Here is a 25,947-nt window from a genome sequence, read left to right as displayed (position 1 = left end):
GTGTCTCTCAGTTCCAATTCCTCAGGGTGAAATCTGTACACTGACTGTTATTTCCCAATCTCTCTCCCTCAGGGAGATATCTGTATCGTGCAATGATGATTCTCAGTCTCTCTGACTCTCAGCGAGATATCTTTAAATTGACTGGTCTCTCAGTCCCTCTCACTCAGGGACATATCTGTACACTGACTGGTGTCTCTCAGTCCCCTCTCCCTCAGGGAGATATCTGTACACTGACTCGTGTCTCTCAGTCCCTCTCCCTCCGGGAAATATCTGTCCTCTGAGTGATGTCTGTCAGTCTCCCATTCTTTCAGAGATATATCTGTACACTCTCTGGAGTCTTTCAGTCACTCTCCCTCAATAAGATAAATAAACTGACTGGTGTCTCACAGTCCATCTCCCTCAGGGAGATATCTGTTCAGTAACTGGTGACTCTAATTCCAATCTCTCTCACGGAGATATCTGTACACTGACTAGAGTCTCTAAGTCCCTCTCATTCAGCGAGATATCTGTACAGTGACTGATGTCTCTCAGTCTTTCTGTCTCTCAGGGATATATCTGTACATTGATTGTTGTCTCTCAGTCCCTCTCCCACAGGGTCTATATACTAACTGCTGTCTCTCAGTTTCTTCCTCTCAGGGTGATATCAGTACACTGAATGGTGTCTCTCAGTCCCTCTCCATCAGGGACATATCTGCACACTGACTGGTGTCTCTCAGTTCCTCTCCATCAGGGAAATACATGTACACAGACTGGTCTCTCTCAGTCCCTCTCCCTCATGGACCTATCTGTACACTGACTGGTGCCTCTCAGTCCCACTCCCACAGGGTGATATCTGTACAATGACTTTTGTCTCTCAGTCCCTCTCCCACAGGGTCTATATACTAACTGCTGTCTCTCAGTTTCTTCCTCTCAGGGTGATATCAGTACACTGAATGGTGTCTCTCAGTCCCTCTCCATCAGGGACATATCTGCACACTGACTGGTGTCTCTCAGTTCCTCTCCATCAGGGAAATACATGTACACAGACTGGTCTCTCTCAGTCCCTCTCCCTCATGGACCTATCTGTACACTGACTGGTGCCTTTCAGTCCCACTCCCACAGGGTGATATCTGTACAATGACTTTTGTCTCTCAGTCCCTCTCCCTCAGGAAGATATCTGTACACTGACTGATATCTCTCAGTCTCTATGTTTCTCAGGGAGATATCTGTACACTGACTGTTGTCTCTCAGTACCTCTTCCTCAGGAAGATATCTGTACACTGACTGATATCTCTCAATCTCTATGTTTCTCAGGGAGATATCTGTACACTGGCTAGTATCGCAGTGCCTGTCGCTCGCGGACATATCTGTACACTGACTGGTGTCTCTCAGTCCCTCTCACTCAGAACACATCTGTACACTGACTGCTATCTCTCAGTTCCTTCCTCTCAGGGTGATATCAGTACACTGACTGGTGTCTCTCAGTCCCTCTCCCTCAGGGAGATATCTATACATTGACTGGTGTCTCTCAGTCCCTCTCCATCAGGGAAATACATGTACACAGACTGGTGTCTCTCAGTCCCTCTCCCTCAGGGACATATCTGTACACTGACTGGTGCCTCTCAGTGCCACTCCTACAGAGTGATATCTGTACAATGACTTTTGTCTCTCAGTCCCTCTCCCTCAGGAAGATATCTGTACACTGAATGATATCTCTCAGTTTCTATGTTTCTCAGAGAGATATCTGTACAATGGCTAGTATCGCAGAGCCTGTCGCTCGGGGACATATCTGTACACTGACCGCTGTCTCTCAGTCCCTCTGCCTCAGCGACATATCTGTACACGGACTGGTGTCTCTCAGTCCCTCCCTCTCATGGAGACATCTGTACACTGACTGATGACTCTCAGTCCCTCTCCGTCAGGGAGATATCTGTTCACTGACTGGTGTCTCTCAGAACCTCCTTCTCAGGGTGATATCTGTAAACTGATTGGTGTCTCTCAGTCCCAATCCCTCATGGTGAAATCTGTACACTGACTGTTATTTCCCAATCTCTCTCCCTCAGGGAGATATCTGTATCGTGGAATGATGATTCTCAGTCTCTCTGACTCTCAAGGAGATATCTTTAAATTGACTGGTCACTCAGTCCCTCTCACTCAGGGACATATCTGTACACTGGCTGGGGTCTCTCACACCCTCTCCATCAGCGACATACCTGTACACTGACTGGTGTCTCTCAGTCCCTCTCCCTCAGGGACATATCTGTATACTGACTGGTGCTTCTCAGTCCCACTCACACAGGGACATATCTGTACACTGACTGGTGAATCTTTGTCCCTACCTTTCAGCAAGATATCTGTACACTTACTGGTGTCTCTCAGTCACTCTCCTCAGGGTGATATCTGTACACTGACTGTTGTCTTTCAGTACCTCTCCCTCAGGAAGATATCTGTACACTGACTGATATCTCTCAATCTCTATGTTTCTCAGGGAGATATCTGTACACTGGCTAGTATCGCAGTGTCTGTCGCTCGGTGACATATCAGTACACTGACTGGTGTCTCCAGTTTCTCTCCCTCAGGGACATATCTGTACACTGACTGGTGTCTCTCAGTGCCTCTCCCTCAGTCTGTTATCTGTACATATACTGGTGTCCCTCAGTCCATCTCTCACAGGACATTTCTGTACACATACTGGTGTCTTTCATTTCCTCTTCGTCAGGGACGTATCAGTACACTGACTGGTGTCTCTCAGTCCCTCTCCCTATGGGAGATATCTGTACACTGACTGGTGTCTCTCAGCACCTCTCCATCAGGGACATACCTGGACACTAACTGTTGTCTCTCGGTCCCTCTCTATCAGGGACATATCTGCACACTGAATGGTGCCTATCAGTTCCTCTCCATCAGGAAAATACCTGTACACTGACTGGTGTCTCTCAGTCCCTCTCCCTCAGGGAGATATCTGTACACTGACTGGTGCCTCGCAGTCCCACTCCCACAGGGAGATATCTGTACACTGACTGGTGTATCTCAGTCCCTCCCTCTCAAGAAGATATCAGTAGACCCACTGGTGTCTCTCAGTCCCTCACCCTCAGGGAGATATCTGTACACAGACCGGTGTCATTCAGTCCCCTCTCCTGCAGCGAGATATTTGTATAGTGACGGGTGTCTCGAAGTCCACATTGTCTCAGGAAGATAACTGTACACTGACTCGTGTATCTTAGTCCACTCTCAGTCAGGGAGATATCTGTACACCGACTGGTGTCTCTCAGTCCCTCTCCCTAAAGGAGATATCTGTACTCTGACTGATGTCTCCCGTATCTTTGTCTCTCAGGGAGGTATCTTTACAGTGAATGGTCGCACTGTCCCTCTCCCTCAGGGCTATATTTGCACACAGACTGTTGTCTCTCTATCCATCTCCTTCAGGTTGATATCTGTACACTGACTGGCGACTCTCAGTCCCTCTCTCTCAGGGAAATATCTTTTCACTGACTGGTGTCTCTCAGACCCTCTCCCTCAGGGTGATATCAGTACACTGACTGGTGTCTCTCAGTCCCTCTCATTCATGAATGTATCTGTACACTGACTGATAACTCTCAGTCTCTCTGTCTCTCAGGGAGATATCTGAACACTGGCTAGTCTCGCAGTGACTGTCCCTCAGGGACATATCTGTACACGGACTGGTCTCTCAGTCCCTGTCCCTCAGGGATATATCTGTACTCTGATTGGTTTCTGTCAGTCCCTCCCTCTCAGCGAGATATTAGTAAACTTACTGATGTCTCTCAGTCGCTCTCCCTCATGGACATATCTGTGCACTGACTGGTGTCTCTCAGTTCCTCTTACCCAGCGACATATCTGTACACTGACTGGTCTCTCTCAGTCCCTCCCCCTCAGGTTGATATCTGTACACTGACTGGTGGTTCTCAGTCCCACTCCCTCAGGGTAAAATCTGTACACTGACTGTTATTTCTCAATCTCTCTCCCTCAGGGATATATCTGTATAGTGGACTGATGATTCTCAGTCTCTCTGACTCTCAGGGAGATATCTTTAAATCGACTGGTCTCTCAGTCCCTGTCACTGAGGGACATATTTGTACACTGACTGGTGTCTCTCAGTTCCTCTCCATCAGGGACATACCTGTACACTGACTGGTATCTCTCAGTCACTCTGCCTCTCAGGGAGATAACTGTACAATGAATGGTTTCTCTCAGTCCACTCCGGCTCAGGGAGATATATGTGCACTGACTGGTGTCTCTCCGTCGCTCTGCTCAGGGAGATATCCGTCACTGACTGGTCTCACCGTCCCTCACCGTCAGGGAGATATCTGTGCACTGTCTGGTGTCTCTCAGTCCCTCTCCCTATGGGAGATATCTGTACACTGACTGGTGTCTCTCAGCACCTCTCCATCAGGGACATACCTGGACACTAACTGGTGTCTCTCGGTCCCTCTCCATCAGGGACATATCTGCACAATGAATGATGCCTATCAGTTCCTCTCCATCAGGAAAATACCTGTACACTGACTGGTGTCTCTCAGTCCCTCTCCCTCAGGGAGATATCTGTACACTGACTGGTGCCTCGCAGTCCCACTCCCACAGGGAGATATCTGTACACTGACTGGTGTATCTCAGTCCCTCCCTCTCAAAAAGATATCAGTACACCCACTGGTGTCTCTCAGTCCCTCTCCCTCAGGGAGATATCTGTACACAGACCGGTGTCATTCAGTCCCCTCTCCTGCAGCGAGATATATGTATAGTGACTGGTGTCTCGAAGTCCACATTGTCTCAGGAAGATAACTGTTCACTGACTCGTGTATCTTAGTCCAGTCTCAGTCAGGGAGATATCTGTACACCGACTGGTGTCTCTCAGTCCCTCTCCCTAAAGGAGATATCTGTACTCTGACTGATGTTTCCCGTATATTTGTCTCTCAGGGAGATATCTGTAAAGTGAATCGTCGCACTGTCCCTCTCGCTCAGATACATATTTGCACACAGACTGTTGTCTCTCTATCCATCTCCTTCAGGTTGATATCTGTACACTGACTGGCGAATCTCAGTCCCTCCCTCTCAGGGAAATATCTTTTCACTGACTGGTGTCTCTCAGACCCTCACCCTCAGGGTGATATCAGTACACTGACTGGTGTCTCTCAGTCCCTCTCATTCATGAATATATCTGTACACTGACTGATAACTCTCAGTCTCTCTGTCTCTCAGGGAGATATCTGAACACTGGCTAGTCTCGCAGTGACTGTCCCTCAGGGACGTATCTGTACACGGACAGGTCTCTCTGTCCCTGTCCCTCAGGGATATATCTGCACTCTGATTGGTTTCTCTCAGTACCTCCCTCTCAGCGAGATATTAGTAAAGTTACTGATGTCTCTCAGTCTCTCTCCCTCATGGCCATATCTGTACAGTGATTCGTATCTTTCAGTTCCTCTCCCTCAGGGATATATCTGTACACTGACTGGTGTCTCTCAGTCCCCTCTCCCTCAGGGATGTAACTGTGCACGGACTGGTGTCTCTCAGTCCCTCTCCTCGGTGAAATATCTGCACACTGACTTGTATCTCTCAGTCCCTCTCCCTCAGGGATATATTTGTATACGGTCTGGTATCTCTCAGTCCCTCTCCTCAGGGAGATATCTCTACACTGAGTGGTCTCTCTGTCCCTGTCCCTCAGGGACATATCTGTCCTTTGACTGGTTTCTCTAGTCCCTCCCTCTCCGGGAGGTATTAGTAAACTGACTGGTGTCTCTCAGTCGCTCTCCCTCATGGACATAACTGTGCACTGACTGTTGTCTCTCAGTTCCTCTCCCGCAGCGACATATCTGTACACTAACTGGTATATCTCAGTCCCTCCCTCTCAGGTTGATATCTGTACACTGACTGGTGTTTCTCAGTCCCTCTCCCTCAGGGTGAAATCTGTACACTGACTGTTATTTCTCAATCTCTCTCCCTCAGGGAGATATCTGTATAGTGGACTGATGATTCTCAGTCTCTCTGACTCTCAGGGAGATATCTTTAAATCGACTGGTCTCTCAGTCCCTCTCATTGAGGGACATATCTGTACACTGTCTGGTGTCTCTCAGTCTCTCTCCCTTCGGGAGATATCAGTACAGTGACTTGTATCTCTCAGTCCATCCCTCTCAGGGTGATATCTGTACACTGACGCGAGTCTCTCAGTCCCTCCCTCACAGGAAGCTATCTAGACACTGACTGATGTCTTGCAGTCTCTCTCCGTCAGGTCGAGAGCTGTTAACTGACTGCTGTCTCTCATTCCCTCCCTCTCAGGAAGATATCTGCAAACTGGCTGGTCTCGCAGTGCCTGTCCATCAGGGACATATCTGTACACTGACTGGTGGCTCTCAGTCCATCCCTCTCAGGGAGATATCTGAACACTGACTGGTTTCTCTCAGTCTCTCCCTCTCAGGGAGATATCAGTGAACTGACTGCTGTCTCTCAGTCGCTCAACTTCATGGACATATCTGTACACTGATGGATATCTCTCAGTCCATCTCCCTCAGGGAGATATCTGGACACTGACTGGTGTCTCTCATTCCCTGTCTCTGAGGGTGATATCTGCACACTGACTGCTGTCTCTCAAATCCTCACTCTCATGGAGATATATGTACACTGACTTGTGTCTCTCAGTCCCTCTCCCTAAGGGAGATATCTGTACACTGACTGGTGTCTCTCAGTCCTTCCCTCTCAGGGAGATATCTGTGCACTGACTGGTGCCTCTCAGTCCCTCTCCCTAAGGGAGATACCTGCAAACTGACTGGCGTCGCTCAGACCCGCCCTCTCTGTGAGATATCTGTACATTCACTGGAGTCTCTCAGTCCCTCTCCGTCAGGGAGATATCTGTACACTGACCGGTGTCATTCAGTACCCTCTCCCGCAGCGAGATGTCTGTATACAGACTGCTGTCCAGAAGTCCCCAATCTCCCAGGAAGATATCCTTACACTGACTGGTGCATCTCAGTCCACTTTCACTCAGGGAGATATCTGTACACCGTCTGGTGTCTCTCAGTCCCTCTCCCTCAGGGAGATATCTTACTCTGACTGATGTCTCCCGTCTCCCTCTCCCTCAGGGACATATCTGCACACTGACTGGTGCTTCTCTATCCTTCTCCCTCAGGGAGATATCTGTACACTGATTGGTGTCTCTCAGTACCTCCTTCTCAGTGTGATATCTGTACACTGACTGGCGTCTCTCAGTCCCTCTCCCTCAGGAAATATATGTAAACTGATTGGCATCTCTCAGTCCCTCCCTCTCAGGGAGATATCTATTCACTGACTTGTGTCTCTCAGTCCCTCTCTATCATGGAGATATCTGTACACTGACTGGTGTCTCTTAGCCCCTCTCCCTCATGGAGATATCTGTACACTGACTGTTGTCTCTCTGTCCCTCTCACTCAGGACACATCTGTACACTGACATGTGTCTCTCAGTGCCTCTGGCTCAGGGAGATAAATGTACACTTACTGGTGTCCCTCAGTCCCTGTCTCTCAGGACATATCTGTATACAGACTGGTGTCTCTCAGTCCCTCTCCCTCAGACACATCTGTACAATGAAAGGTGTTACTCAGTCCCTCTCCCTCAGGGAGATATCTGTACACTGACTGGTGTCTCTTTGTCCCACTCCTGCAGGGAGATATATGTACACTGACTGTAATCTCTCAGTCCCTCCCTCTCAGTTTGATATCTGTACACTGCTTGGTGTCTCTCATTACCTCCCTCTCAGGGTGATATCTGTACACTGACTTGTGTCTCTCAGTCCCTGTCACTCAGGGAGATATCTGTACACTGACTGGCGTCTCTCAGTCCCTCCCTCTCAGGGAGTTATCTGTTCACTGACTGGTGTCTCTCAGTCACTCTCCCTCAAGGAGATATCTGCACAATGATTGATGTCTCCTAGTCCCTCTCCATCAGGGAGATATCTATCAACTGACTGATGCCTCTCAATCCCACTCCCTCAGGTTGACATCTGTACGCTGATGGTGTCTCGCAGTCCCTCTCCCTCAGGACATATCTGGACACTGACTGGTATTTCTCAGTCCCTCTCCCTCACGGAGATATCATTACACTGACTGGTGTCTTTCAATCCCTCGCTCTCAGGATGATATCTGTGCACTGACTGGTGTGTCTCAGTGCTTCTCACTCTGGGAGGTATCTGTATACTGACTGGTCTCTCAGTCCCATTCAAACAGGGACATACCTGTAGACTGAATCATGCTTCTCAGTCCCACTTCCTCAAGGAGATATCTGTACACTGACTGGTGTCTCTCAATCTCTCTCCCAAATGGAGATATCTGTATACTGACTGATGTCTCTCTGTCTCTCTGTCTCTCAGGGAGATATCTGTGCTCTGACTGGTGACTCTCGTCCCACTTCCTCAAGGAGATATCTGTACACTGATTGCTGTATCTCAATCTCTCTCCCAAATGGAGATATCTGTATACTGACTGATGTCTCTCTGTCTCTCTGTCTCTCAGGGAGATATCTGTGCTCTGACTGGTGACTCTCGTCCCTCCCTCTCACGGAGATATCTGTACAATTACTGGTGTCTCTCACTCCCTCTCCCTCAGGGAGATATCTGCAAACTGACTGGTGTCGCTCAGTCGCGCCCTCTCTGTGAGATATCTGTACACTGACTGGTGTCTCTCTGTCCCACTCCCTCACGGAGATATCTGTACACTGACCCGTGACATACAGTCCCCTCTCCCTCAGGGAGTTATCTGTATACTGACTGATGTCTCGAAGTCCCCAATCTCTCACGGGAATATCTGAACACTGACTGGTGTCTCTCAGTCTCTTTCCCTCATGGCCATATCTGTACAGTGATTGGTGTCTTTCAGTTCCTCTCCCTCAGGGATATATCTGTACACTGACTGGTGTCTCTCAGTCCCCTCTCCCTCAGGGATGTAACTGTCCACGGACTGGTGTCTCTCAGTCCCTCTCCTCGGGGAAATATCTGCACACTGACTTGTATCTCTCAGTCCCTCTCCCTCAGGGATATATTTGTATACGGTCTGGTATCTCTCAGTCCCTCTCCTCAGGGAGATATCTCTGCACTGAGTGGTCTCTCAGTCCCTGTCCCTCAGGGACATATCTGTCCTTTGACTGGTTTCTCTACGTCCCTCCCTCTCAGGGAGGTATTAGTAAACTGACTGGTGTCTCTCAGTCGCTCTCCCTCATGGACATATCTGTGCACTGAATGTTGTCTCTCAGTTCCTCTCCCCCAGCGACATATCTGTACACTGACTGGTATATCTCAGTCCCTCCCTCTCAGGTTGATATCTGTACACTGACTGGTGTTTCTCAGTCCCTCTCCCTCAGGGTGAAATCTGTACACTGACTGTTATTTCTCAATCTCTCTCCCTCAGGGAGATATCTGTATCGTGGACTGATGATTCTCAGTCTCTCTGACTCTCAGGGAGATATCTTTAAATCGACTGGTCTCTCAGTCCCTCTCACTGAGGGACATATCTGTACGCTGTCTGGTGTCTCTCAGTCTCTCTGCCTTCGGGAGATATCAGTACACTGACTGGTTTCTCTCAGTCCCTCTACTTCAGGGAGATATCTGTACACTGACTTGTATCTCTCAGTCCATCCCTCTCAGGGTGATATCTGTACACTGACGCGAGTCTCTCAGTCCATCCCTCACAGGAAGCTATCTAGACACTGACTGATGTCTTGCAGTCTCTCTCCGTCAGGGAGAGAGCTGTTAACAGACTGCTGTCTCTCATTCCCTCCCTCTCAGGAAGATATCTGCAAACTGGCTGGTCTCGCAGTGCCTGTCCATCAGGGACATATCTATACACTGACTGGTGGCTCTCAGTCCATCCCTCTCAGGGAGATATCTGTACACTGACTGGTTTCTCTCAGTCCCTCTCTCTCAGGGAGATATCAGTCAACTGACTGCTGTCTCTCAGTCGCTCAACTTCATGGACATATCTGTACACTGATGGATACCTCTCAGTCCATCTCCTTCAGGGAGATATCTGGACACTGACTAGTGTATCTCATTTCCTGTCTCTGAAGGTGATATCTGCACACTGACTGCTGTCTCTCAAATCCTTACTCTCATGGAGATATATGTACACTGACTTGTGTCTCTCAGTCCCTCTCCCTCATGGAGATATCTGTACACTTACTGGTGTCTCTTAGCCCCTCTCCCTCATGGAGATATCTGTACGCTGAATGATATCTCTCAGTCTCTCTGTCTCTTAGGGAGACATCTGCACAGTGACCGATGTCTGTCAGTCCTTCTCCCTCAGGGAGATATCTGTATACTGACTGGTCTATCAGTCCCTCTCTCTCAGGGAGATATCTGTACAAAGTCTGGTGTCTCTCAGTCGCTCACCCTCATGGGCATATCTGTACACTGACTGGTGTCTCTCAGTTCTTCTCCCTCCGTGATATGTCTGTACAATGACTGGTGTATCTCAGTCCCTCTCCCTCAGGGAGATATCTGTACGCTGACTGATATCTCTCAGTCTCTCTGTCTCTTAGGGAGACATCTGCACAGTGACTGATGTCTCACAGTCCTTCTCCCTCACGGAGATATCTGTATACTGACTGGTCTCTCAGTCCCTCTCTCTCAGGGAGATATCTGTACAAAGTCTGGTGTCTCTCAGTCGCTCACCCTCATGGGCATATCTGTACACTGACTGGTGTCTTTCAGTTCTTCTCCCTCAGGGTGATATCTGTAGACTGACTGGTGTCTCTCAATCCCTCCCTCTCAAGGAGATATCCGTACACTGACTGGTGTCTCTGAATCCCACTCCCTCAGGGTGACATCTGTACGCTGATGGTGTCTCGCATTCCCTCTCCCTCGGAACATATCTGTACACTTACTGGTGTTTCTCAGTCACTCTCCCTCATGGAGATATCTTTACACTGACGGGTGTCTTTCAATACCTCGCTCTCAGGATGATATCTCTATCCTGACTGGTCTCTCAGTCCCACTCACTCAGGGACATCCCTGTGCACTGACTAGTGCTTCTCAGTCCCACTTCCTCAACGAGTTATCTGTACACTGACTGGTGTCTCTCAGTCCACTCTCCCACAGGGTGATCTCTGTACACTGACTGGTAACTCAGTCCCTCTCCCCCAGGGACATATCTGCACACTGAATGGTGTCTCTCAGTCCTTCAACTCAGGGAGATATCTGTACACTGACTGGTGTCTCTCAGTCCCTCTCACTCAGGAAGCTATCTGTACACTGACTGATATATCTCAGTCCATCTCCCTCAGGGATATAGCTGTACACTGACTGATGTCTCTCAGTCCCTCCCTCTCAGGAAGATATCTGTACACTGACTGGTCTCGCAGTGCCTGTCCATCAGGGACATATCTGTACACTGACTGTTGTCTCTCAGTCCCTCCCTCTCTGGGTGATATCTGTACACTGACTCGTTTCTCTCAGTCCCTCCCGCTCAGGGAGATATCAGTAAACTGACTGTTGTCTCTCAGTCGCTCAACCTCATGGACATATCTGTACACTGACGGGTATCTCTCAGTCCATCTCCCTCAGTGAGATATCTGGACACTGTCTGTTGTATCTCATTCCCTGTCTCTGAGGGTGTTATCTGTACACTGACTGCTGTCGCTCAAATCCTCACTCTCATGGAGATAACTGTAGACTAACTTGTGTCTCTCAGTCCCTCTCCCTCAGGTTGAAATCTGTACACTGACAGTTGTCTCTCAGTCCCCCTCCCTCAGGACACATCTGTACACTGAATGGTGTCACTCAGTCCCTCTCACTCAGGGAGATATCTGTACACTGACTGTTGTCTCTTTGTCCCACTCCTGCAGGGAGATATCTGTACACTGACTGCTCTCTCTCAGTACCTCCCTCTCAGGTTGATACCTGTATACTGGACTGATGACTCTCAGTCTCTCTGACTCTCAGCGAGATATCTTTAAACAGACTGGACTCTCTGTCCCTCTCACTCAGGGACATATCTGTACACCGACTGGTCTCTCTCAGTCCCTCTACATCAGAGAGATAGCTGTACACTGACTGGTGTCTCTCTGTCCCTCCCTTTCAGGAAGATATCTGTACACTTACTGGTTGCTCTCAGTCCCTCTTCCTCAGGGAGATATCTGTGCACTGACTGGTGTCTCAATCCCTAACCCTCATGTAGATAATTGTTCACAGACCGGTGAAATTCAGTCCTTCTAACTCAGGGTGACATCAGTAAACTGACTGTTGTCTCTCAGTCACTCTCCCTCAGGAAGATATCTATACACTGACTGATATCTCTCAGTCTCTATGTTTCTCAGGGAGATATCTGTACACTGGCTGGTCTCGCAGTGCCTGTCCCTCAGGGACATATCTGTACACTGATTGGTGTCTCTCAGTCCCTCTCCCTCAGGGACATATCTGTACACTGACTGTTCGCTCTCAGTTCCATATCCCCCAGAGACATAGCTGTACACTGACTGGTGCTTCTTTGTACCTCCCTGCAGGGTGATATCTGTACACTGACTGGTGTCTCTCAGTCCTTCCCTCTCAGGGAGATATCTGTTCACTGACTGGTGTCTCTCAGTCCACTCTCACTCAGGAAGATATCTGTACACTGACTGATGTCCCTTCGTCTATCTCCATCAGGGAGATATCTACACACTGAATGGTGTCTCTCAGTCCCTCTCATTCAGGGAAACATCTGTACACTGAATCGAGTCTCTCATATGCTCCCTCTCCGGGAGATATCTGTGCACTGACTGGTGTCTGTCAGTCCCTCTCCCTCTGAGAGGTATCTGTACACTGACTCATCTCTCTTCGTTCATCTCCAGCTGGGAGATATCTGTACACTGAATGCTGCTTCTCAGTCCCACTCCCTCAGGGAGATATCTGTACACTCACTGGTGTCTCTCAGTCCCTCCCTCTCACGGATATATATGTACACTGTCTGGTGCCTCTCAGACCCTCTCTTTCAGGGAGATATATGTACACTGACTTGTATAATTCAGTCCCTCCCTCTCAGGGAGATATCTGTACACTGACTTGTATCTCTCAGTCCCTCCCTCTCGGGAAGATATCTGTACACTCACTGATGTCTTGGAGTCCCTCTCCTTCAGGGAGATAGCTGTACACTGATTGCTGTCTCTCATTCCCTCTCTCTCAGAGATGTATCTGTATACGGACTGGTGTCTCGCATATTCTAATCGCTCAGGACGATATCTTTACACTGACTCGTGTCTCACAGTCCACTCTCCCTCAGGGAGATATCTGTACACCGACTGGTGTCTCTCAGTTCCTCTCCCTCAGGGAGATATCTGCACTCTGACTGATGTCTCTCAGTATCTATATTTCTCACGGTGATATCTGAACAATGAATGGTGTCTCTCAGTCACTCTCCCTCAGGCAATTTTCTGTTCACTGACTGGTGTTTCTCAGTGCACTCTCCCTCAGGGAGATATGTGTTCACTGACTGGTGTCTCTCAGTTCCTCTCCCTCAGGAAGATATCTGTACACTGACGATATCTCTCAGTCTCTATGTTTCTCTGGTGGATATCTGTACACTGGCTGGTCTCGCAGTGCCTATCCCTCAGGGACATATCTGTACACTGATTGGCGCCTCTCAGACCCTCTCCCTCAGGGACATACCTGTAACTGACTGTTGTATCTCAGTCCCTCTCCCTCAGGACACATCTGTACACTGACTGGTGTCTCTCAGTGCCTCCCCCTCAAATATATATGTATATATACTGGTCTCCCTCAGTCCCTCTCTCCCAGGACATATCTGTACACCGACTGGTGTCTCAAAGTCCCTCTCTCAAAGAGACATATCTGTACACTGACTGATGTTTCTCAGTACCTCCCTCTCAGGGAGATATCTGTACACTGACTGGTGTCTCTCAGTGCCTCCCCCTCAAAGATATATGTACATATACTGGTCTCCCTCAGTCCCTCTCTCCCAGGACATATCTGTACACCGACTGGTGTCTCACAGTCCCTCTCTCAAAGAGACATATCTGTACACTGACTGATGTTTCTCAGTACCTCCCTCTCAGGGAGATATCTGTACACTGACTGATGTCTCTTCGTCCCTCTCCTTCAGGGAGATATCTGTACTCTGACTGATGACTCCCGTCTCCCTGTCTCTCAGGGAGTTATCTGTACACTGACTGGTCGCACTGTCCCTCTCCCTCAGCGACATATCTGCACACTGACTGGTGCGTCACTATCCGTCTCCCTCACGGAGATGTCTGAACCCTGACTGGTGTCTCTCAGTACCTCTCCCTCAGGGAGATATCTGTACACTGACTGGTCTCTCTCAGTCCATTCTCACTCAGGGAGATATCTGTACACTGACTGGTATCTCTCAGTCCCTCTCCCTCAGAAGGATATCTGTACACTGACTGATATCTCTCACTCTCTGTCGCTCAGGGAGTTATCTGTTCACTGACTGATGTCTCTCAGTCCCTCTCCCTCAGGGAGATATCTGTACACTGACTGGCGTCTCTCAGTCCCTCTCCCTCAGGGAGATATCTGTAAACTGACTGGTGTCTCTCAGTCCCTCTCCCTCAGGGAGATTTCTTCACACTGACTGGTGTCTCTCAATCTCTCTCCCTCATGGAGATATCTGTACACTGACTGGTGTCTCTCAGTCCCTCCCTCTCAGGGAGATATCTGTACACTGACTGTTGTCTCTAAGTCCCTCGCCCTCAGGACACATTTCTACACTGAATGTTGTCTCTCAGACCCTCTCCCCCAGGGAGATATATGTACACTGATCGGTGTCTCTCAGACCCTCTCTCTCAGGGACATATCTGTACACTGACTGGTATATCTCGGTCCCTCAACCCCAGCGACATATCTGTACATTGACTGGTGTCTCTCAGCCCTCGCTCTCAGAATTATATCTGTACACTGACTGGTGTCCCTCAGTCCCTGTCCCTCAGAGAGATATCTGTACAGTGACTGGTGTCTCTCAGTACCTCCTTCTCAGGGTGATGTCTGTACACTGACTGGTGTCTCTCAGTCCCTCTCCCTTAGGCAGATATCTGTACACTGACTGGCGTCTCTCTGTCCCTCCCTCTCAGGGAGGTATCTTTTCACTAACTGGTGTCTCTCAGGCCACTCTCCCTCAGGGATATATCTGTACACCGACTGGTGTCCCTCAGTTCCTTTCCCCCAGCGACATGTCTGTACACTGACTGATGTCTCTCATTCTCTCAATTTTTCACGGTGATATCTGTAAACTGACTGGTGTCTCTCAGTCCCTCTCCCTCAGGAGGATATCTGTACACTGACTGATATCTCTCAGGGAGATATCGGTACACTGGTTGGTCTCGCAGTGCCTATCCCTCAGGGAGATATCTGTTCACTGACTGCTGTCTCTCAGTCCCTCTCCCTCAGGGAGATATATGTACACTGACTGGTGTCTCTCAGTCGCCCGCCTCAGGGAGATATCTGTCACTGACTGGTCTCTCATTCCCAGTCTCGCAGGGACATATCTGTACACTGACTGATGTCTCTCAGTCCCTCCCTCTCAAGGAGATATCAGTAAACTGACTGGTGTCTCTCAGTTGCTCTCCCTCATGGACATATCTGTACATTGACGGATATCTCTCAGTCCATTTTCATCAGGGATATATCTGTACATTAATTTGTGTCTCTCAGTTCCTCTCCCTCAGGTAGATATCTGTCCTCTGACTGATGTCTCTCAGTCTCTCTGTCTCTCAGGGAGATATCTGCACACTAACTGGTGTCTCTTTATCCCTCTCCCTCAGGGAGTTATCTTTATACTGACTGGTTTCTCACAGTCCCTCCCTCTCAGGGTGATATCTGTACACTGACTGGTGTCTCTCAGTCCCTCTCCCTCAGGAGGATATCTGTTCACTGACTGATATCTCACTCTCTGTCTCTCAGGCAGTTATCTGTTCACTGACTAGTGTCTCTCAGTCCCTCTCCCTCAGGGATATATCTGTGTACTGACTGGCGTCTGTCAGTCCCTCTCCCTCAGGGAGATATCTGTACACTGACTGGTGTCGCTCAGTCCCTCACCCACAGGGAGATAGCTGTATACTGACTGGTGTCTCTCAGTCCATCCCTCTCAGAGAGATATCAGTAAACTATCTGGTGTCTCTCAGTCACTCCCTCTCAGGGAGATATCTGTACGCTGACTGTTGTCCCTCAGTCCCTCGTCCTCAGGACACATTTGTACACTGAATGTTGTCTCTCAGACTCTCTCCTCCAGGGGGATATCTGTACACTGACCGGTGTCTCTCAGACCCTCTCTCTCAGGGACATATCTGTACACTGACTGGTATATCTCTGTCACTCAACCCCAGCGACATATCTGAACACTGACTGGTGTCTCTCAGCCCTCGCTCTCAGAGTGATATCTGTACACTGACTGGTGTCCCTCAGTCGCTGTCCCTCAGCGAGATATCTGTACACTGACTGGTATCTCTCAGTACCTCCCTCTCAGGGTGATGTCTGTACACTGACTGGTGTCTCTCAGTCCCTCTCCCTCAGGCAGATATCTGTACACTGACTGGCGTCTCTCAGTCCCTCTCTCTCAGGGAGGTATCTGTTCACTAACTTGTGTCTCTCAGTCCACTCTCCCTCAGTGAGATATCGGTCCTCTGACTGATGTCTCTCAGTCTCTCTGTCTCTCAGGCAGATATCTGTACACTGACTGGTCAGTCAGTCCCTCTTCCCCAGGGAAATATCTGTACACTGAACGGTGTCTCTCAGTCCATCTCTCCATGGACATATCTGTACACTGACTGGTGTCTCTCAGTCCCTTTCCCCCAGCGACATATCTGTACACTGACTGGTGCCTCTCAGTATTTCCCCCTCAGGGTGATGTCTGTAGACTGACTGCTCTCTCTCAGGCCCTCTCCCTCAGGCAGATATCTGTACACTGACTGGCGTCTCTCAGTCCCTCCCTCTCAGGGAGATATCTGTACACTGGCTGGTCTCGCAGTGCCTGTCCCTCAGGGACATATTTGTACACTGAATGGTGTCTCTCAGTCCCTCCCTCTCAGGGAGATATCAATATACTGACTGGTGTCTCTCAGTCGCTCACCCTCATGGTCATATCTGTACATTGACTGGTGTCTCTCAGTCCCTCTCTTTCACGGACATATATGTACACTGACTGGTATCTATCAGTCCCCCTCCCTGAAGGACATATCTGTATACTGACTTGTTTCTCTCAGTCCCTCATTTTCAGAGTGATATCTGTACACTAACTGGTGTCTCTCAGTCCCTCTCCTTAAAGGAGATAGCTGTACACTGACTGTTGTCAACAGTCTCTCTCCCTCAGGGATATATCTGTACACTGACTGGTGTCTCTAAGTCCCCAATCTCTCAGGGAGATATCTTTACAGGGAACGTTTTCCCTCAGTCCCTCCCTCTCAAGGTGATATCTGTACACTGACTGCTGTCTGTCAGTCCTTCTCACTCAGGGAGATATCTGTACACTGACTTCTGTCTGTCAGTCCCTCTCCTTCAGGGAGATATCTGTGCACTGACTGGTGTCTCTCAGTCCCTCTCCCTCAGAGTGACATCCGTACACTCACTGGTGTCTCTCAATCCCTCTTCCAAAGAGAGATATCTGTACACTGACTGATGTCTATCAGTCTCTCAGTCTCTCAGGGAGATATTTGTGCACGGACTGGTCTCTCAGTCCTTCTCCCTCTGGGAGATATCTGTACACTGACTGGTGTCTATCAGTCTCTCAGTCTCTCAGGGAGATATTTGTGCACTGCCTGGTCTCTCAGTCCTTCTCCCTCTGGGAGATATCTGTACACTGACTTGTGCTTCTCAGTCCCACTCCCTCAGGGACATAGAAACATAGAAACATAGAACATTGGTGCAGGAGTAGGCTATTCGGACCTTCTAGCCTGCACCGCCATTCAATGAGTTCATGGCTGAAAATGTAACTTCAGTACCCCATTCCTGCTTTCTCGCCATAACCCTTGATTCCCTCTCGTAGTAATGATTACATATAACTCCTTTTTGAATATATATGCTGAATTGGCCTCAACAACTTTCTGTGGTAGAGAATTCCACAGGTTCACCACTCTCTGAGTGAAGAATTTTCTCCTCATCTCGGTCCTAAATGGCTTACCCATTATCCTTAGACTGTGACCACTGATTCTGGACTTCCCCAACATTGGGAACATTCTTCCTGCATCGAACCTGTCTAAACCCATCAGAATTGTAAACGTTTCTATGAGGTCCCCTCTCATTCTTCTGAACTCCAGTGAATACAACCCCAGTTGATCCAGTCTTTGTTGATAGTTCAGTCCCGCCATCCCGGGAATCAGTCTGGTGAACCTTCGCTGCACTCCCTCAATAGCAAGAATGTCATTCCTCAGGTAAGGAGACCAAAACTGTACACAATACTCCAGGTGTGCCCTCACCAATGCCCTGTACAACTGTAGCAACACATCCCTGCCCCTGTACTCAAATCCCCTCGCTATTAAGGCCAACATGCTATTTGCTTTCTTAACCGCCTGCTGGACCTGCATGCCAACCTTCAATGACTGATGTACCATGACACCCAGGTCTCGTTGCACCTCCCCCTTTCCTAATCTGTCACCATTCAGATAATAGTCTGTCTCTCTGTTGTTACCACCAAAGTGGATAACTTCACACTTATACAGATTATACTTCATCTGCCATGCATTTGCCCACTCACCTAACCTATCTTAGTCGCTCTGCAGCCTCATAGCATCCTCCTCGCAGCTCACACTGCCACCCAACTTAGTGTCACCCGCAAATTTGGAGATACTACATTTAATCCCCTCGTCTAAATCATTAACGTACAGTGTAAACAGCTGGGGTCCCAGCACAGAACCATGCGGTACCCCACGAGTCACCGCCTGCCATTCTGAAAAGTCCCCATTTACTCCTACTCTTTGCTTCCTGTCAGACAACCAGTTCTCAAACCATGTCAGCACACTACCCCCAATCTCATGTGTATTAACTTTGCACATTAATCTCTTGTGTGGGACCTTGTCGAAAGCCTTCTGAACGTACAAATATACCAGATCAATGGTTCTCCCTTGTCCACTCTACTGAAAACATCCTCAAATAATTCCAGAAGATTTGTTAAGCATGATTTCCCTATAACAATTCCATGCTGATTTGGACCTATCATTTCATATATTTCCAAATGCGCTGCTATGATATCCTTAATAATTGATTCCATCATCTTACCCACTACCCATGTCAGGCTAACTTGTCTATAATTCCCTGTTTTCTCTCTCCCTCCTTTTTTAAAAAGTGGGGTTACATTGGCGACCCTCCACTCGATAGGAAATGATCCAGAGTCAATGGAATGTTGGAAAATGACTGTCAATGCATCCGCTATTTCCAAGGCCACCTCCTTAAGTACTCTGGGATGCAGTCCATCAGGCCCTGGGAATTTATCGGCCTTCAATCCCATCACTTTCGCCAACACAATTTCCTGACAAATAACGATTCCCTCAGTTCCTCCTCCTTACTCGACCCTCTGACCCCTTTTATATCTAGAAGGTTGTTGGTGTCGTCCTTAGTGAATACCGAACCAAATTGGTCCGCCATTTCTTTGTTCCCCGTTATTACTTCCCCTGTTTCTGACTGCAGGGTGCCTACGTTTGTCTTTACTAACCTTTTTCTCTTTACATAGCTATAGAAACTTGTGCAATCCGTCTTAATGTTCGCTGCAAGCTTCTTCTCGTACTCCATTTTTCCTGCCCTTTGTCTTCCTCTGCTGAGTTCTAAATTTCTCCCAGTCCCCAGGTTCGCTGCTATTTCTGGCCAATTTGTATGCCACTTCCTTGGCTTTAATACTATCCCTGATTTCCCTTGATAGCCACGGTTGAGCAACCTTCCCTTTTTTATTTTTACGACAGACAGGAATGTACAATTGTTGTAGTTCATCCATGCGGTCTCGAAATGTCTGCCATTGCCCATCCACAGTCAACCCCTTAAGTATCATTCGCCAATCTATCCTAGCCAATTCACGCCTCATACCTTCAAAGTTACCCTTCTTTAAGTTCTGGACCATGGTCTCTGAATTAACTGTTTCATTCTCCATCCTAATGCAGAATTCCACCATATTATGGTCACTCTTCCCCAAGGGGCCTCGAACAACGAGATTGCTAATTAATCCTCTCTCATTACTCAACACCCAATCTAAGATGGCCTCCCCCCTAGTTGGTTCCTCGACATATTGGTCTAAAAAACCAACCCTTATGCACTCCTTCTTTTGTTCGGCGTCCAGGACCTTGCGCGCCGACCACTGTTTTATGGCCTCGTGCTCAAAGCTGTTTGTCTTATAAAAACTTATCCACAAAGGACAGGTGGAGAAGCATGGTCCAACTGGTTGGAGCCTGGCTAGGCCCATCCTTCGCAACAGCGGGGAAAGATAAAACCTCAGCACGTACTGACACTTGGTGTTAGTGTACCGAGGGTCTCTGCACAGCTTGATGCAGCCGCACACAAAGGTGGCCATCAGGATGAGGGCCACGTTTCAAAGGCCTTTATCACTTGTCCAGAGATTGCTATATCGTGTCTCTGCGGACGCGATGTTGGATCTCCAGGCGCCAGTGTCAGCTCTGGGAGTGAGTCTCGGGGTGGCTGGGTGATGTCACACTGGAGGCTGGGCCCACACTACACACAGAACCATATCACTGTCACCCTGAGTTGTGACAATCTGTATTCTGCTCCTTTTACATCAAATCAATCTGTACTTAAACACCCTGATAAAGCAGCATGACCCCCTTCCTCCCTCTCTCGCTCTCTCTCTCTGTTTCTCTCACTCCATCTTTCCCCCTTTCTCACTCTCTCTCTGTCTCCCACTCTCTTTCCCTCTGTATGTCTCTCTCTCTATTTGTCTCTCTTGCTCTCTGTTTTCCTCTGTTTCGCTCTGTCTCTCTCTGTTTCTCTCTCTCTATATCTGACTCTCTCTCTCTCGCTCTCTGTCTTTCCCTCTCTCTGTCTCTCTCTCTCTGACTGTCTTTCCCACTCTCTGTGTGTCTCTCCCGCTCTGACTCTCTCGCTGTCTTACCCTCTTATTCTCTCTGTTTATCTCTCTCTGTCACTCTCTCTCTCTACCTCTGTCCCTCTCGTCTATCTCTGTCCCTCTCCCGCTGTATCTCTCTCCCTCTCGGCCTGTTTCTCTCTGTCTCACTCTGTCTGTCTCTCTGTCTTTCTCTCTCTGGCACTCTCAATCTCTCTCTCTCATGACCTGTCTCTCTCAATCTCTATTTCTCCCTCGCTCAGTCCATTACTCTCTCGCTCTCTATCTGTATCTCTGTTTCTCCATCTCTCTCTGTCTCCCTCTCTCTCTATCTAAATGTCTCTCGCTCTCGGACACTGTAACAAAGCATAAAATGATCACCACGCATCTGATGTAATATGGCTGCTCAATCTCACCCAAACTAATCCCCCTGCCCCGATCTCTCCTTATAGCCCTGTATCAATCCCAAACTAATCCCACTGCCCCGCTCTCTCCCCATAGCCCTGTATCAATCCCAAACTAATCCCACTGCCCCGCTCTCTCCCCATAGTCCTGTATCAATACCCAAACTAATCCCACTGCCCCACTCTCTACCCATAGCCCTGTATGAATCCCCAAACTAATTACACTGCCCCGCTCTCTCCTCATAGCCCTGAATCAATCTCAAACTAATCCCACTGCCCCGCTCTCTCCCCATAGCTCTGTATCAATCCCCAAACTAATCCCACTGTTCCGTTCTCTCCCCATAGTCCTCTATCAATCCCCAAACGAATCCCACTGCCCCGCTCTCTCCCCATAGTCCTGTATCAATCCCCAAACTAATCCCACTCCCCCGCTCTCTCCCCATCGTCCTGTATTAATCCCCAAACTAATCCCACTGCCCCGCTCTCTCCCCATAGCACTGCATCAATCCGCAAACTAATCCCACTGCCCCGCTCTCTCCCCATAGTCCTGTAACAATCCCAAACTAATCCCACTGCCCCGCTCTCTCTCCATAGTCCTGTATCAATCACAAACTAATACCACTGCCCCGCTCTCTCCTCATAGCCCTGGATCAATCCCCAAACTAATCCCACTGCCCCGCTCTCTTCCCATAGCCCTTTATCAATCCCCAAACTAATCCCACTGCCCCGCTCTCTCCCCATAGTCCTGTATCAATCCCAAACTAATCCCACTGTCCCGCTCTCTCCCCATAGTCCTGTATCAATCCCCAATCAAATCCCACTGCCCCGCTCTCTCCCCATAGCCCTGTATCAATCCCAAACTAATCCCACTGTCCAGCTCTGTCCCCATAGCCTTGTGTCAATCCGAAACTAATCCCACTGCCCCGCTCTCTCCCCATAGCCCTGGAACAATCCCCAAACTAATCCCACTGCCCCGCTCTCTCCCCATAGCCCTGTATCAATCCCCAAACTAATCCCACTGCCCCGCTCTCTCCCCATAGCCCGGTATGAATCCAAAACTAATCCCACTGTACCGCTCTCTCCCTATAGCCCTGTATCAATTCCCAAACTTATCCCACTGCCCCGCTCTCTCCCCATAGTCATGTATCAATCCCCAAACTAATCCCACTGCCCCGCTCTCTCCCCATAGTCCTGTATCAATCCCCAAACTAATGCCACTTCCATGCTCTCTCCTCATAGTCCTGTATCAATCCCAAACTAATCCCACTGCCCCGCTCTCGCCCCATAGTCCTTTATCAAATCTCATACTAATCCCACTGCTCCGCTCTCTCCTCATTGTCCTGTATCAATCCCAAACCAATCCCACTGCCCCGCTCTCTCCTCATAGTCCTGTATCAATCGCAAACTAATCCCACTGCCCCGATCTCTCCCCACAGTCCTCTATCAATCCCCAAACTAATCCCACTGCCCCGCACTCTCCCCATAGTCTTGTATCAATCCCCAAACTAATCCCACTGCCAAGCTCTCTCCTCATAGTCCTGTATCAATCCCAAACTAATCCCACTGCCCCGCTCTCTCCTCATAGTCCTGTATCAATCGCAAACTAATCCCACTGCCCCGATCTCTCCCCACAGTCCTGTATCAATCCCCACACTAATCCCACTGCCCCGCTCTCTCCCCATAGTCCTGTATCAATCCCCAAACTAATCCCACTGCCCCACTCTCTCCCCATAGCCCTGTATCAATCCCCAAACTAATCCCACTGCCCCGCTCTCTCCTCAAATCTCTGTATCAATCCCCAAACTAATCCCACTGCCCCACTCTCTCCTCATAGCTCTGTATCAATCCCCAAACTAATTCCACTGCCCCACTCTCTCCTCATAGCTCTGTATCAATCCCAAACTAATCCCCCTGCCCCGATCTCGCCTCATTGCCCTCTATCAATCCCAAACTAATACCACTGCCCCGCTCTCTCCCCATAGCCCTGTATCAATCCCAAACTAATCCCACTGCCCCGCTCTCTCCCCATAGTCCTGTATCAATCCCAAACTAATCCCACTGTCCCGCTCTCTCCCCATAGTCCTGTATCAATCCCCAATCAAATCCCACTGCCCCGCTCTCTCCCCATAGCCCTGTATCAATCCCAAACTAATCCCACTGTCCAGCTCTCTCCCCATAGCCTTGTGTCAATCCGAAACTAATCTCACTGCCCCGCTCTCTCCCCATCGCCCTGGATCAATCCCCAAACTAATCCCACTGCCCCGCTCTCTCCCCATAGCCCTGTATCAATCCCCAAACTAATCCCACTGCCCCGCTCTCTCCCCATAGCCCTGTATGAATCCAAAACTAATCCCACTGTACCGCTCTCTCCCTATAGCCCTGTATCAATCCCCAAACTAATCCCACTGCCCCGCTCTCTCCCCATAGTCCTGTATCAATCCCCAAACTAATCCCACTGCCCCGCTCTCTCCCCATAGTCCTGTATCAATCCCCAAACTAATCCCACTGCCCCGCTCTCTCCCCATAGTCCTGTATCAATCCCCAAACTAATCCCACTGCCCCGCTCTCTCCTCATAGTCCTGTATCAATCCCAAACTAATCCCACTGCTCCGCTCTCTCCCCATAGTCCTGTATCAATCCTCATACTAATCCCACTGCTCCGCTCTCTCCTCATTGTCCTGTATCAATCCCAAACTAATCCCACTGCCCCGCTCTCTCCTCAAAGTCCTGTATCAATCCCAAACTAATCCCACTCCCCCGATCTCTCCCCATAGTCCTGTATCAATCCCCAAACTAATCCCACTGCCCCGCTCTCTCCTCATTGTCCTGTATCAATCCCAAACCAATCCCACTGCCCCGCTCTCTCCTCAAAGTCCTGTATCAATCCCAAACTAATCCCACTGCCCCGATCTCTCCCCACAGTCCTGTATCAATCCCCAAACTAATCCCACTGCCCCGCTCTCTCCCCATAGTCCTGTATCAATCCCCAAACTAATCCCACTGCCCCACTCTCTCCCCATAGCCCTGTATCAATCCCCAAACTAATCCCACTGCCCCGCTCTCTCCTCATAGCTCTGTATCAATCCCCAAACTAATCCACTGCCCCACTCTCTCCTCATAGCTCTGTATCAATCCCCAAACTAATCCCACTGCCCCACTCTCTCCTCATAGCTCTGTATCAATCCCAAACTAATCCCCCTGCCCCGATCTCGCCTCATAGCCCTCTATCAATCCCAAACTAATACCACTGCCCCGCTCATTCCCCATAGCCCTGTATCAATCCCAAACTAATCCCACTGCCCCGCTCTCTCCCCATAGTCCTGTATCAATCCCAAACTAATCCCACTGTCCCGCTCTCTCCCCATAGTCCTGTATCAATCCCCAATCAAATCCCACTGCCCCGCTCTCTCCCCATAGCCCTGTATCAATCCCAAACTAATCCCACTGTCCAGCTCTCTCCCCATAGCCTTGTGTCAATCCGAAACTAATCTCACTGCCCCGCTCTCTCCGCATCGCCCTGGATCAATCCCCAAACTAATCCCACTGCCCCGCTCTCTCCCCATAGCCCTGTATCAATCCCCAAACTAATCCCACTGCCCCGCTCTCTCCCCATAGCCCTGTATGAATCCAAAACTAATCCCACTGTACCGCTCTCTCCCTATAGCCCTGTATCAATCCCCAAACTAATCCCACTACCCCGCTCTCTCCCCATAGTCCTGTATCAATCCCCAAACTAATCCCACTGCCCAGCTCTCTCCCCATAGTCCTGTATCAATCGCCAAACTAATCCCACTGCCCCGCTCTCTCCCCATAGTCCTGTATCAATCCCCAAACTAATCCCACTGCCCCGCTCTCTCCTCATAGTCCTGTATCAATCCCAAACTAATCCCACTGCTCCGCTCTCTCCCCATAGTCCTGTATCAATCCTCATACTAATCCCACTGCTCCGCTCTCTCCTCATTGTCCTGTATCAATCCCAAACTAATCCCACTGCACCGCTCTCTCCTCATAGTCCTGTATCAATCCCAAACTAATCCCACTCCCCCGATCTCTCCCCATAGTCCTGTATCAATCCCCAAACTAATCCCACTGCCCCGCTCTCTCCCCATAGTCCTGTATCAATCCCCAAACTAATCCCACTGCCCCACTCTCTCCTCATAGCTCTGTATCAATCCCCAAACTAATCCCACTGCCCCACTCTCTCCTCATAGCTCTGTATCAATCCCAAACTAATCCCCCTGCCCCGATCTCTCCTCATAGCCCTCTATCAATCCCAAACTAATCCCACTGCCCCGCTCCCTCCCCATAGCCCTGTATCAATCCCAAACTAATCCCACTGCCGCGCTCTCTCCCCATAGTCCTGTATCAATCCCCAAACTAATCCCACTGGCCCACTCTCTACCCATAGCCCTGTATCAATCCTGAAACTAATACAACTGCCCCGCACTCTGCTCATAGCCCTGTATCAATCTCAAACTAATCCCACTGCCCCGCTCTCTCCCCATAGCCCTGTATCAATCCCCAAACTAATCCCACTGCCCCGCTCTCTCCCCATAGTCCTGTATCAATCCCCAAACTAATCCCACTGC

Source organism: Pristiophorus japonicus, unplaced genomic scaffold (assembly GCF_044704955.1).
Source record: "Pristiophorus japonicus isolate sPriJap1 unplaced genomic scaffold, sPriJap1.hap1 HAP1_SCAFFOLD_71, whole genome shotgun sequence".
Classification (NCBI taxonomy): domain Eukaryota; kingdom Metazoa; phylum Chordata; class Chondrichthyes; family Pristiophoridae; genus Pristiophorus; species Pristiophorus japonicus.
The sequence above is the reverse complement of the archived record's forward strand: the minus strand, read 5'-3'. Positions refer to the sequence as shown.